A 14,939-nucleotide genomic window follows, 5' to 3' on the forward strand; every position below is an offset into this window, starting at 1 on the left:
TTAACCCCACCCTCCACCAACCTGGTACCAGTGGTTCCCCTATGGCACCGGGGAAGAGAATGAGAGGGAGAGGGAAGAGGGAGAGTTCAACGAGGTGTTCCCTGCTTGGGGATTCTAGCCGACAGTGGATGGTTTGGTATTTCAGTTTGCCTAAAATCAGTCTGAGAGCAACGATACTGGACAGCTCTCTCTCTCTCTCTCTCTCTCTCTCTCTTCTTTTTCTTCTTCTTCTCGCTCTTCTTCTTCCCCCCATTGATCTCACCTCCCCTGTTTTAGTCAAAGAGCACATCATCGCCACTGCGACTTCTAGAAGCGGTGGTGGTCTCTCTCTTCTTTCCACTCTCCTTCTTCTCCTACCTCCCTTGTTTTGGGTCTGAGACCTCACGGTTGCCACTGCAACTACAACTAGCGGCAATGACAACTAGCGGTGATGGTCTCTCTCTCTTCTTTCTACTCTTGTAAAGAAGGGCCATCCCTCTACTCCCTCTATTGTGCCCAACCAGAACTCTCCAACGCCCATCCTTTCCTGGGAGATGCAGTTGTTGGGTCACGGAATGCGCTCGTGTTGACGCCTTGCATGGGCACCATCAATGGATTGTAAGGAGGCTTAACCCACTCCCTAAGGTACGGGTTGGGCAGATTCTTCAACATTGCGATGGACTGAACCTGCTGATTCTAGGTGTTGATGCTAGTGTAGAGGATAATAGGCTTGTTGCTTGGGAGGATGGTTCTCGACCCAAACCAACATCCATTGATGTCGAATGATTCAGAGGGGAATATGGCTAGTTGGGAAATGTATATGAAACAGTCTATGGCAAGTGGGGATTTTTGGGACCATAGGGGGGGCCATGGTTCCCCTGGTTGCCTCAGGGAGGGGAAACCAAGACGAGGTGGGGATGGGGTAGAGTGTCTTGACAATGGGGGCGAGGGACAAGAAGGGGTGTCATATCCCGTGCATTGCAGGGGCCCGCTAGTTATAATTAATTTTGTTAAATATTTTAATTGAAACTTTCTTTAGATAGATATTGATGAAAAGTGAGGGAGAGAATAAATAGGAATTAAAGATAATTTAGGAGATAAATAGGAATTAGGGAGAGATAGAGATAATGTAGGAGAAAGTGGGGGATAGTTAATTTCCTAATAAAAATGAGAGGAAAAAAGGAGATAAGCCATGCTAGGTGGCAACTCCTAGTGCTTCTAAAGGGAATCTTGCATCCCTTCTAAAATTGCTCGATTTGGATAACAAAGCAAGGAGAGGACTATTGACATGGCAAGCTGTACTTTGTTATATATATAGACTAGTGAGGACCCGTGTGGTGCACAAACTTTGTAAAATGAAAACTAATCAAAAGAAATTCATAAGAGTATACAATTGTTTTATATTTTGATTTTTAAATAATTAATAATTATTTATATTTTATATACTATTTTTAATAATTTTTTACAATACAAAATAACAATAATTAATTTCCGCTAAGGTTGTTTATAAAATTGATGAAACCCGACCAACCTAACCCAACTCGACCCAAGTTTATCAGTTTCTACTGATCGACTTTGGTTTAGCAATTTTCCTACCCGAACAAGTTGGGTTAGTTTTGGTTTGACCATTTGTAAACTAACCAAAATTGAACTGATTCGATCATAAATATATATTAATATTTTATATTTTAGAAATAATTTTTTAATACGAGAAAGTGAGAAATTTTCCATATTTCTTAGTCTAAAATATTTTATATCATAAATTTAATTTTTTAATAATACGACTATAATTTTTAAATTTAAACTTAATGTTTTAAGTTTAAATCTTTTGAACTAATCGACCAAACCGAAACAACCCGAGTTTGTCGAGTTTCACTAATGGTTAGTCAGTTTTGGGCGACCAACTTCCCAACCCAACCAAGTCGATTTGGTTGACCAAATAGCCTACAATCCAACCGAATCGACCCATGAATACTCCTAATTTTAATGAAATTAATAGTCTAATCTCTAATAAATAATAGTTTAATCTCCAAAAATTATTGAAAATTTTTAACGAAAATGCACAGTTATTGAAAATAAATTTATAACAAAAATACAATAAATAACTAATAAAAATAAAATAAATACTAAAAATATATTAAATTAGTCAATAAATATTGTAATCTCAAATAATAGTTTAATCTCTACTAAATATTAATTAATAAATTACAACAAAAATATATAATTACTAAAAATAAATTTATAACAAAAATACAATAAATTAAATTTAAAAAGTTAAATAAGAATAGTTTAATCTCCAATAATTATTGAAAATTTTCTATTAAATAACAAAACAAAAAAGATTTATACATAATTTTTGAAAATATATTTATCAAAAAATACAATAAATAATTATTAAAAATATAATAAATATTAATTTATGTATATATAAATAATATATATATATATATATTAAGATTATAAAATTATTATTAATAAATATTAAATTTTTGAAAGTTATTTTCTAGAATTATTAATTGATACAAGTGAAATTAGTTATTTATAATATTATTTTGTTATTTAAATAATATCTATAGAGAAAATGATTGACTAGCTTGTGGTCCCTCTTCTTCATTATTTCTTGATGTTTTTACTGATTATATTGCTGTTAGAATGTGTTTTACTGTTGTTATAGTAACGTGTATTCCAATATCCAATTCGACTTGGAATATGATTATCCTATTATCCTAGATTTGGATGTTAGAATTTGCATCAAATTAATTAATTTGTTAAGGCTTTTAAGAAAATATTAATTAATTTTTTTTGGATATTCTTTCTTTTGCACCATGCTTTCAAGGCATTAGGTGGGAGTATGATTACCCCTACCAATTTGATTTCTATCTATTGGGTCGAACTACCCAGCCCTTTCTTGCATCAATCAGACTTAGAGTGGTGGGAATAGGGAGTAGGGGTGTTCATTATATAGTTTAGACTTTAGACCACCAAACTTTGTGTGTGTGTGTGTGCGTGGACGTGGGACTATTTATGCATTATTAGAAGTTTCCATTCTTTAATTTTTTCTATTTAGTCTTTAATCTTTATTGTTTACTCTTTATTTTATATTTAAAATTTTAGGGTTAATTCTTTTAATTTTAACATTTTTATGTAGTTTTTCTTTATTTTTTTAAAATTCAGTTATATTTGGAATTTTAAAATTCAGTACATGTGATTGTAACTCTTTGCTTGTGATATCCTGTCTGAAGCTATTCTTGCCATTGCTACGTCTCAAAATGATCCTATAAAAGATATTGGCCCTCCAAATGAATGCCGTCCAACTAAGGGTGTTAATGGACCAGTTTTAGACTTGCCGTCCAGTCCAAAATCAATTTGGACGGATTAGACAAATCAAAAAGACATAGTGGATTGGACCAATCCAGTCCAAAATATAAAATTAGATTGGACTGCACCTGGTCCGTCCGTAATAAATTTATATTAGATTTGGTTGGATTAAGCCAATATCCAGTCCATTGATATAAAATAAGAATATAGGTGTCAATGGACTAGGTTTGTGTTGAAACCAATCTAAATTAAAATGAATTTGAACAAATTAGATGGTCTGAACATTGAATTGGACTGATCCAAAATGGTCCAAATTATTTATTGGATTGAATTGAACCTGATCCATTTGTAATGGACTCACATTGGACTGGATTGGATTGGACCAAATCCAGTCCAATCGACACCCCTACGTCCAATAGGGTGCCAAGATTATAAGGCATTGGTCCCAAAAATTGCCTGATGCACCTTAGGCTCAGTTTGGAAAGAGTACAAATGTAAATATGTATTGCAAATACATACAAAATAATACAAAAGATAAGGTGTTGCACTCTACATATTTACTTTTGTAGTCCTTCCAAACTGAGCCTTAGCATTGTAATGGTTGAGTGACTTAAAAAGTGAAAATTTCCTCGTTCAGAAAGGAGTTTTACTTCACCACTTTGCAACAAAGGTCCCATCTTTTCCATGTATATTCCGTGCAATAGAGCAATCGAATTTGTTTCCTAGTCGTCTTCTTCCTTGCATGGTTTTCTGGGATTAGCAGGTAGGCCACTGAGATTGCTACTGGTTTAAAGAAAAATGAGCCAAGACGATACTACCAATGACAAACGTTAGAAGATCTCTTAGGCGTTGAAAATGACAAGATACAGGGCTCACAAGCGGGTAGGGCTGGCCCGTGCACCGTACATCAGGTCAAAGCTATTTATTTAAAAGAAAATTGACAAAAATCTTAGAATTTTAATTTTATATGAATTTTGTTTATACAATTGCTTATATATACAATAGTTAAATAAATTAGTATAATAAAATTTAAAAACTTATTTATTTTATTAATATATTTTATACTATATATTATTACATAATTATGATTTATATAATATTATATAAATATATATATGTATGTATAATACAAATAATATATATGGGCCATGTTGGATCGGGCCATGGGCTGGGCCGTGTTGGCCCGCGGGCCACGGGTAGGACAACCCGCTCGGTCGTGCTGTGTCGTGCCGGCCCGTGGACCTAAAACCCTAGGCCCAGCACGACCCGCATGATTGTACCGGGCCTAGCACAGCCCACGGGCCGTCATGCTAGACTGATTCAAATTTGTGCTGGGCCATGGGCGGCACGACCCGATTTACACCTCTAATTCGGAATCACCCTCAAGAATGAAGGAAGAAAGACCAAGAATAATAGCCATTAAGAATCCTTTCAAAGTTGTAGCATGCTATCCACCAGATATTCTAACAGAGAATTAAGCCCTCTTCTAAAAAAACTACAATAGGCTATTGCACCTAAAATAATGTGTGATATCTTTATTGAAGGGATGAGAAATTTCAAAAAAAAATTTCTCTCTCTCCCATATGGGAATCGCATTCCCTATTTTAGAAAACTGCACTTTCAATGATCAATCTTGAACCAAAACCGGACCGGATCTGAAACCAAAAGGGAGGAGAGGGATATGCCTGATACGAAGTAGCAGTAACTCCCAATGAAGGTGTTCACGCCCAAGGAGAAGACCAAAACCCGCTTTCACTGAATATGACAGTGTGTGAAGAAGTAGGATCAGCAAGATGGGTCTTAAGCAAGAACCAAGATTCTTTAGCAAGAATCAAACAGGGGCTGGTGAGCATGTCTTCAAATTGTTTCTTCAACCAAGAAACAATATCAAGAACCTTTTTTGATCAATTCCTCAAGAGGAGATTGAACTAGATAGGGATGGCAAGAATAGGAGAGAATTCTGCATGTTGTTGTGTGTTAAAACTGAGGAATTTGCCCCCTATTTATAGTCTTCTTTGGATCAACCTCATAATCTAATTAGGAGAGAGTTTCTTAGTCCAAATATGATATTTGGATCTGGACTCTTAAATGGATAAGACATATCTTATCCTTTCAGCTAATCCTAATCTGATTATAAATCAGATATTGCCTCATTTTAATTAACTAATTTGAACCCAGTTCGAATTGGGCTTTAGGCCCATTAAGCTTATGTGCTCACTTACCCCTTTAACCTGCTGCCCAGTTGGCTCTCTTTGTATGGCGTGGGACCTAAACATTGATGTACACATCAGCCACATGGGTTCAACCCAGCCTTTGTTACAAGGCCTGGCCGAATTCACTATAGGAGACTGTGAACCCCTGAGTCCATTACCATGAGCTCTTAATGGGCCCAACATTTACACTAAATGGTCATTGGGTCCAGTCACTTTATGAAAACCCAAGGACTGTAGGCAGATGCAAGATTAGCCCATTAGGTATTACCCTCAATGGTCTTGCATTTAACCTCTCAGCCCATAATGATCAAACACTGCCCAACAAGAGAGGACCTCTCCCTCAGCTGCAAGGAACAATGCTGCACTCTCTACTTATATGGATTCAGGGAATTAAAACCTTTTGCAAACATTTTGAAACTATATTTTCCAAAACAAATCTCAACGTTTGAAATCAACTGTTGGTAGTTTATGTTTCCATCAGAGAGAGTGCATTCCTCAATCATTCACTTTGTCCAACAAAGGGGTTGATCATGTCATTATGATCACCCACTTAGGTGAATTCTCGGATTGTCCCAACATACCCAGGTTTTGACCCCCTCTAGGGATCTCATTGATTGGTACATCAAAGACAACCCAATCCGACACCTAGTGCAGTATCATAATCGAGCCTAGGGGTTAAGTGTAATATTCTAGTTTTGCCCATCTGTCTCCAAGGTCTAGGTTAATACTGGAATTTGGTCCAGTTCAGGGTTTCAAGAAAACCCACACTGCATGTACCTCAGGTCTCACCCTGGTAGCTGAGACAAGCCACCTCAACCAACTTGGCGGCACATCAATGTCAGCCTTGGCAAGATAAATCTCCCCAAATCTATCCAACGGCTGTGAAGATTTAAACTAACATGAGTCTCATAAGTATCCAGTTTAAGGGTATTACACAGAAACACACCACAATGACATGAATCAATTATGTATTTTATTCATTTACAATAAATGTTAAAGGATACAACAATCTGATTGGAGCTAAGGACATAACTGTCTAACAGCTCCCACTTGCACTTAGCTCCAATCGGGTACAAGCCAAAGTCCCATACTTTCCACGTGTTTCTCAAACACTTTCTATGTAAGTGGCTTAGTCAATAGGTCTGCTACATCATTCGCCGGTGCTACTTTTTGAATTAGGACATCCACTCTACCAACTATCTCACACAGTACATGGTACTTCCTCTCGATGTGTTTCGACTTCGAGTGGGCTTGTGGCTCCTTAGCCTGAGCTATAGCTCCATTGTTGTCACACAACAGTGGAATGGGTGATGTGTTGGACGAAACTATTCCTAATTCCTGAATGAACTTCTTTATCTAGACGGCTTCTTTAGCAGCTTCACTTGTGGCAATGTATTTGGCTTCGGTTGTGGAATCTGCGGTGGAACCTTGTTTGCTGCTTTTCCAGCTAACTGTAAATCGACACCACTATACCCTTGAATCTGTAGTGAACTACCATCGAATACCAGACAAAACTCTTTTGTCTTTCGAAGGTATTTCAGTATGTTTTTCACAGTTGTCTAGTGTTCCTGTCTTGGGTTAGACTGGTATCTACTTACCACAATCACTACTTGAGCAATGTTAGGACGAGTGCACAGCATGGCATACATGATGCTCCCTATGGATGAGGCATAGGAAATCTCCTTCATGCCTTCAATCTCCTCGGGAGTCTTGGGAGACATACCCTTGGAGAGAGTGGCTTCGTAACTAAAAGGAACATTTCATTTCTTGGAGTTCTCCATACTTCATCTCTTGATAATTTTGTTAATATAAGTAGACTGGGATAATCCTATTATCATTTTCGATTTATCTCTATAGAGTCGAAGTCCCAAGACATAGGTGGCTTCTCCAAGATCTTTCATGGAGAATTTCTATGAAAGCCACACTTTCACTGTAGTTAACATTCTTACATCATTCGTAATGAGTAAAATGTCATCTACATATAGAACCAATAACGTAACCTTATCCCCACTAGTTTTCCTGTAAACACAGGGCTCATCTGGATTTTGCTCAAAATCAAACTATTTAACAGTAGAATCAAACCGGATGTTCCAACTCCTAGAAGCCTGCTTCAGTCCATATATGGATAGGTTAAGTTTGCATACCATGTGTTCCTAATCTGCAGCAATGAATCCTTGCGGTTGTTGCATATAGATATCTTCAGAAAGATCTCCATTCAGGAATACGGTTTTGACATCCACTTGCCAAATTTTGTAGTTATGGTATGCTGCTACTGCTAGCAAGATCCTAATAGACTTTACCATAGTCGATTCCCTCTTTCAGAGTGTACCATTTCGCCACAAGACGAGCTTTATAGGTCTCAATGTTACCATCTAGGCCCTTCTTCCTCTTGTAAATCCACTTGCAACCAATTGCTTTCACCCTAGAGGGTGGGTCCACAAGAGTTCAAACCTTGTTGGTCTCCATCGAGTCCATCTCGGCTTTCATGGCATTTACCCACTTCAGGGAATTTATGTCCAACATAGCTTTTGCATAAGTCATGGGATCCTCCTCACTTGTCGTAGGTTCCACCAAGTAGCTTTCTTGGTCATAACCGTAATGAATTGGAGGCCTGAATACCCGGGTAGACCTTCTAGTTTGAGTATCTAGAGTTTGTGGGACATCTCCCACTACTCCTAGGCTCTCCTCATCAAGAACAACTTCTTGTTGAAGATGTAATCTTCTTATAAGAAACAGACATTTCGACTGCAAAACACATTTTTTTTTTCTTTCAGATCATAGAATAGGTAACCTACAGGGCCTTTGGGGTAACCTACAAATAGGCAACGACTGGTCTTAGATTCCAATTTGTCAGCACTAGTTCTTTTAACATGTGCCAGACAAACCCAAATCTTCAAGTGTCTCACACTTGGTTTCTTACCAGTCCAAAGCTCATATGGAGTCTTCGGAACGGATTTGGTTTGAACCCGATTCAACACATAAATCGCAGTCTCCAATGCGTATCCCCAAATAGATGTAGGTAATTCTGAGTGGACGAGAAGTGACCGAACCATATCCAATAGGGTCTAGTTCCTCCTCTCCGACACACCGTTTAACTGTGGTGTAGCGGGAGGGGCTAATTGTGATAATATCCCATTATCCTTTAAGTAGTCCCTGAATTCGTCAGAGAGATACTCACCACCCCGATCTGATCGAAGGGCTTTAATTTCTCTCCCTAACTGTTTCTCGACTTCTTGTCTGAACTCCTTGAACTTTTTAAAAGATTTAAACTTGTCTCATTAGGTACACGTAACCATACCGAGAATAATCATCGGTAAAGGTTATAAAAAAATGTGCTAATTACGTGTCCTAACATTCAGGGGACCACATACATCAGTATGTATAAGGTTAAGTGTGCTTGTAGATCTTCCAGGCTTACTGTTAAATGGCTGCTTCGTCATCTTACCCTGAAGGCAAGGTTCATAGGTTGGAAAATCTTCTACGGTTAGAAAATCCAAAAGACCATACTTTACCAACCTTGTGATACGATCTATGTTAATGTGGCCAAGTTGGTAATGCCACAAGCATGTGGGACTAACTATATCACGGTTTCTTTTCTTGGGGATTATTTCCGACGTAGTTTCGGTAATGTTTGTTTCCAAAGAGGGATAGAGGACATAGAGACCACTCTCAAGTTCCTCATATGCTAGGAATTGGTTATTCCGTTTAATAGTAATCACATTACTAAACAAAATAGAATAACCATCCATGCACAATTTTGAGACATAAATCAAATTTCTTCTTAAATTAGGTACGAAAAGATAATCTTTTAGTACAATAATTCCTTCTATGAAAACTAATTATACAGTGCCTATGGTCGTAGTTGCAACAGTTGCAGAAGTCCCCAAGTAAAGTGTCACTTCTCCATCACTCAATCTTCTGCTTATCTTGAACCCCTGCAACGAGTTACACACATGAGTTGAAGGCCCAGAGTCAATACATCAGGAAACTCAAGTGACCAACAAATTGGTCTCTATGATGAAAGAATCGGACATACATTGTTTCTTAGTCTCTAGGTATTGAAGACAATTCATCTTCTAGTAGTTGGTCTGCTTGCAGAAATGACAGGCATCCGATGCCTTATCTTTCTTTTGCTTTTTAGTTTTGCTACCCTTTTTCTAAGCTTTTCATTTAGCCTTCCGCTTTTTCTTGCTCGATTTGCCACCTTCAACAAGCACGGATATCGACTTATCCTTCTTAATCAGTTCTTCAGCCCTCTATAACATATTGTTGAGTTCCTAAAGGCTAACGTTTAGCTTATTCATGTTGTAATTCATGATAAACTGATTGAAGGATGGAGGTAAGGAATTGAGGACAGCATCAATTTTGATGTCATGATCTAGCCCTGACCCGAGAGCCTCCAGTTCATTGATATAACCCATCATCTTTAGACAATGGTCATGAACCTATTGGTTCTCGATCATCTGTGCGGTCATAAACAATTTTAAGACCTTTTGTCGAGTAGAATGGTTATGCTCTTTGTACATAGTTTTCAGACTGTCCAATATATCCTTGGACACTTTGATCTTATCGAATTGTCGCTGTATCGGATTGTCTAAAGAGGCTATAATATAACACCGAGCAAGAGAATTTTTTTCTTTCCATTATTGATACTCTCTTCTTCGGGCCTCAGAAGCCCTATCACCCGAACGATTTGGAGCAGGGCTCTTAGAAATTTTGTCCAATTTTCCGAACGTCAAAACCAGCATAAGGTTTCAGAACTAGTTAGCATAATTAGGGCCCTTGAGTTTGTTATCATCTAACAATTTGGTGAAGTTTCTGTTTGCCATTTCTCGTAAAGGCAAAACAGATTTATAAGTCCACAACCTAATTAATTCATGCCATCACATAGAAAGGGCTTTTAATCTATGTTCCATTTCCATTTTGGGCATCTCTGATATTCCCTCTGATTTCAGTGATGTAGACAGTTGTGTCTCTAGAAATGTGGGAAACCACGTGGGGTGCATGGAGCCAACTGTTTCAGCTGCAAAACCCCGCCACGTTCTGTGAATGATCTCATCCACTCATCTTATGAGCTTTGGCCTTTGTCAGAAAAGGTTTATAGCCATTTTAGGTTAAACATTTTTGTCCAGTAAGTGTTCACCCATCATGTTCGTGAACGCCAAGGTGTCGTGAGAAAGTATTCCATTTTAGGATAGGCCCCTCCCACATCGGTTTATGACGCCCCTATCATCTCATGAAGATCCAACCAACTGCATTAGCAAATGAGTAACTCAATTTTATGGTGCATCTCCACCCACCAATACAGCCAACCTTCATACTAATGATGGAAGGCCTTTAGAGAATTCATCATATGAAATTCCTTATCACATGCACTTATATTTAATGGAGGGAACCCCCTAGATTTGATTTAGGTCAAACAAAGTGGCTCCCACTGACTTTCATAAAGCCAGATTCAAAGTGGGCCCAAAATGGTTAGGCTTTCGGGGTGTTTCTCTTGGGGAGAAACTGAAGCGGGCCCACTGATAAGGGAGATCATCCAATGATCTTAAGGGCACCATGGCAATGATGTGCATTCAGCGATGGTGTTTGAAAGAGCCACTATCGAATTAGCATGGGCCAAGCACTTATGGCGCATGTATGCAGTACATCACAACACATACATCACATGCATGGAATCCATAATTGATCCAATCAATTAAATAATTGTAAAACCCATAATTAAAATTTAAAAACCTTTTTAGCCCATTTAATGCCCATAATATTAGCTAGGTATATGGGCTGAACTACAAAGAGCAGTTCAACCCATATAGCATTTATGCTGAATTGGGTTAAAGCAGTTTTAACAAATCAAAACTGGGTTTTACAGATGTGGGACGAATTGCATCTTGCAATTAACCATCAACCCCTCATCACATGAAGGAAATTTTAGGGCTGAGAACATCCCCCATCGAACCACAGATTCGGTACAACCAATTTGGTCCAATCTGGTTCGAATGGGTCTAGGGTTTGATGTTTAATTCAAGATCCAATTCAAGAAACATGATATGAAAATAAAGAAACGGATACATGACAATCAAGAATTAGTAAATAATAGCAAGAGGGCTATTCGTAAGGTTGCAACCCTGCAAAACAAAAATTAGTTCACAGTTTGCAGTTTCCAAAACTACAAATCGTAGATCGTCGAACCCAAATTTGCAAAATTTTCTCCTTCGCGCTTCCAACTTCATGTTCAAATGAAATAAAATAGAAAACGTAATTTTTCTATTAATATTACATCAGATTCGAATTCCTATACATTCCATCTAAAATTAAAAAAATAATAAAAAATTAATTAGAGACCAAGAATGAATAGAAAAAACGCAGATGCATAGATTTCTTGCGTTGTAGAAAGATTTCGATCTCCTCCATATGAACAACCCTTTATATGGGGGAAACATATAAATTGCCTCCATACGAACATCGCTGCAAAAAAATTAGTTACACCAGAGCCATTTATAACCATTATTCAGCTTTTTATGAATTGTCAGATTAAAAAAATACAAACAAAACAGTAAATATGATACATGGGGAAAACATATTGTGACTTGCAAGTATCTGCAGAAAATAATATTTTGAGTTCATTCTTACAGATACTTAACCCTTAATATTTAGATTAACTAAAGTCTTCTCTTTTCTTTAACTGGCATTGATTTTATTCCCTTAGGAAAAAGCATTTGCACTTTCCAATTTGTGCATTCCAAATCATATCCCGTCGTTCTGAACTGCTCATGGACTAACAGTCAAGAGTGTATAGTTGTTGTATCCTAATGCAACACATCATCATCAGAGCTCCTCTTGGACTCAAAAACACTATAGTTCCCTTCCTTCCAAATAATCCAACTGATTACTAGGGTCAATGATTTGTACCTCATGTATTTCTTGTATTTAGAGCCTATTTGTTTTTCTATTTGGTTTGAGATCCTCTTTCTTTTTTTTTTCTTTTACCTTTTTCCTCTTATTCATAAAATTTTTGCTTCAGACCAAATGAAAAGAATCAAGCATGCCACATCTAATAAGCCAGAATGAATTATTTAATAAATAGAAAAAAGACCATAATAGAGAAGATCACAACATTTATACAAAGACCAAGAATAATGGGAACTAACCAACAGTATCAAGGGTTCTGAGAACCAAATAGAAAATGCATACCTGAAAAGAGGAAAGAAGAAATCAAATGCAAGGCCTAAGCATTATAAAGGTAGGAACTAATCTAGATAAAAGAAAATGCAATAAAAAAGAAGAAACCCTAAAATTTCGGCAAAAATGAAAAGGGAGAGAGACAAAAATGAATAAGGAGAGAAGAACCTAAAATTTCTTGGCAAACCCATACGTGCGACAATTTCATACGTGTGTGATAAAAGATTCCATTTATTGAAGAAATAGAATGCCACATACACTAATCGTTAGAAGATCTCTTAGGCGTTTTGTCAAATAGCTAATGGGTTCAAGCCATGAAGCGATGAAAATGACAAGATAAAGGGCTCCAAAATGTTGAACAACGTCGTTAACATGAAAACGGTATATAAAAACTTTCCTGCTTGTTGCTGGCAATGTAGTGATGATGGAGCTGGATGGGAGCATTTGACCCATACCCAACCAGTGTCGGGTGGCTGCCCTGCAAGGCATTGGTGCAGCTAGGCTGGGAGAAGAGCTCATCGAGTCAATAGGGCCCTCGTTTGAGTTTCTACCTCGCAGTCGCAGTCACAAACCACAACTGAAAAGCAACCCAGTCCAAAGTCCCACATCGCCCGGTTGAAAGAAATGAGTGCTTTTAATTTTAAACTGTTAGAAAACGCTTAGTGTCTCTTCGGAGACATCCGATGAATTTGGAACGATACAGAGAAGATTAGTATGGGCCCTGCGCAAGGATGACACGCACAAATCGAGAAATGGTCCAAATATTTTTTTCCAATTTTTCCCAGAATACAGTTGCTTTGCCTAATTTTTTTCTAAAACTGAACTTCGTTGCATCTCCATTAAACTGCCTCTCTATGTCTTCGGATTTTTCAGTTTTGATCGATGATGAACTCTGAGAAAGATTCCATTAGAAGATTCGGAAGGCTAAGCCATCTGGATCAACCCCTTTTTGGCGTTCTTCGTCCATTTTAAAAATTTCTGCTTTTGGGGTGGAGAAACAAGGTAGGGTTTCTGTGTACCTTTCAAAGCAAATTCGGATAAATTTTTCTCTTAGCTTTCCTCCTTTCTGAATTATTCAGTGAGAAAACTCTATCACTGCCATTTCAGAACTCTTGGCGATGAAATTAATGATCTTTAACATTAGAAAGTGTTAGTTTAAGGAAAAGAAAATACAGAAAAGTGTGTTGAAGGCTCATTAAACATGTCACGCGAAGCATCTTCTATGGTTTGGAGGTATTCAGTGGAGAGGATGATAGTGTTCTTGTTTGTCTGATCTTCATGACCTAGGTTGTAAATCTATATCTTTTTAGAGCTATTTTAGTCACATTAGCGGAATACTTATTTGTGGTTATTTTCAAGCTTTTCAATAGTTCTCTAATGACATACATACAGATCTTTCACATATTAATTCTCATTTCTGGATTGTTTTCTCAACCGATTTCATGGTCCCTATTCCCTAATGTTATTATGCGTTGCAGCTCTTAACATTTCAAAGCCCTTACTGCTGCACCATTTCTCACTAGATTCATATAACTGAATCTTGCACACAACTGATTAAGCATTCCTTGATCTTCTGTGTTTAATGGAACTCGGTCAACGTTGTTATTGTTTAGGGGATGTTTGGAACTGTGACGGTTTAAAAAAAAAAAAACGGTGCCACATTGGATCCATATAGGCGTTTCAACAAATGCTCCTATATTTCATTGTTTGGTTTAGGCGAAAAATCGGGTATGCCTTATAAATCGGGACCCCACCGATGCATGAAACATCAAATTTCCTCCAACGGTTGACTGATTGACGATTACGTGTATCCTATGTGGTGCTTACCTGTCACCACATACATGAAAATCGGTGATGAAAATCACCTTACCAAAAATTTATCAAAAAAAAAAATTAATCACTTTACTAAACAGCATGGTGTTGCTCACTGCCTACATGACAAAAACACTCCCAAACAAAATTAAAACGTATTTTTTTGTAAAAAAGGGGTCTTGGAAGCATGGACATTTTTTCTTGAAAATGGGTCCCAATAAATGCCCACACTTCCAAACACCATTTTTGTCTATTTTTTTTTCAAAGAGTTGACTATTAAAGCTATGTTTAGTGTGAAGAAAAAGATAGGGAAAGGAAGGGAAAATCAAAGAAACCTATACAAGGTTTGTAAAGGTTTTTCTACCTTTCCCTTTCTTTCCTTGTATTTTCCTTCAAACCAAACATAGTCTAAAGGATTGCACATTCTTGGCATCAGCA

At 37.4% G+C, this 14,939-nt stretch overlaps 1 long non-coding RNA gene and 1 other non-coding gene across 2 annotated transcripts; both read left to right on the plus strand.

Moving 5' to 3' along the window:
* Positions 1-12,741: 12,741 nt before the first annotated feature.
* On the plus strand, positions 12,742-14,040 carry LOC104590205 (uncharacterized). The gene is made up of 2 exons (XR_734086.3): positions 12,742-13,444; positions 13,563-14,040. It is a non-coding gene; the product is annotated as an uncharacterized LOC104590205 (long non-coding RNA).
* LOC148803274 (U6 spliceosomal RNA) lies at positions 13,354-13,456 on the plus strand. Its single transcript, XR_016081725.1, has one exon. It is a non-coding gene; the product is annotated as a U6 spliceosomal RNA (small nuclear RNA).
* Positions 14,041-14,939: the final 899 nt, after the last annotated feature.

The sequence above is a fragment of the Nelumbo nucifera genome, chromosome 1 (assembly GCF_055504915.1).
Source record: "Nelumbo nucifera cultivar China Antique chromosome 1, China Antique-T2T, whole genome shotgun sequence".
Classification (NCBI taxonomy): domain Eukaryota; kingdom Viridiplantae; phylum Streptophyta; class Magnoliopsida; order Proteales; family Nelumbonaceae; genus Nelumbo; species Nelumbo nucifera.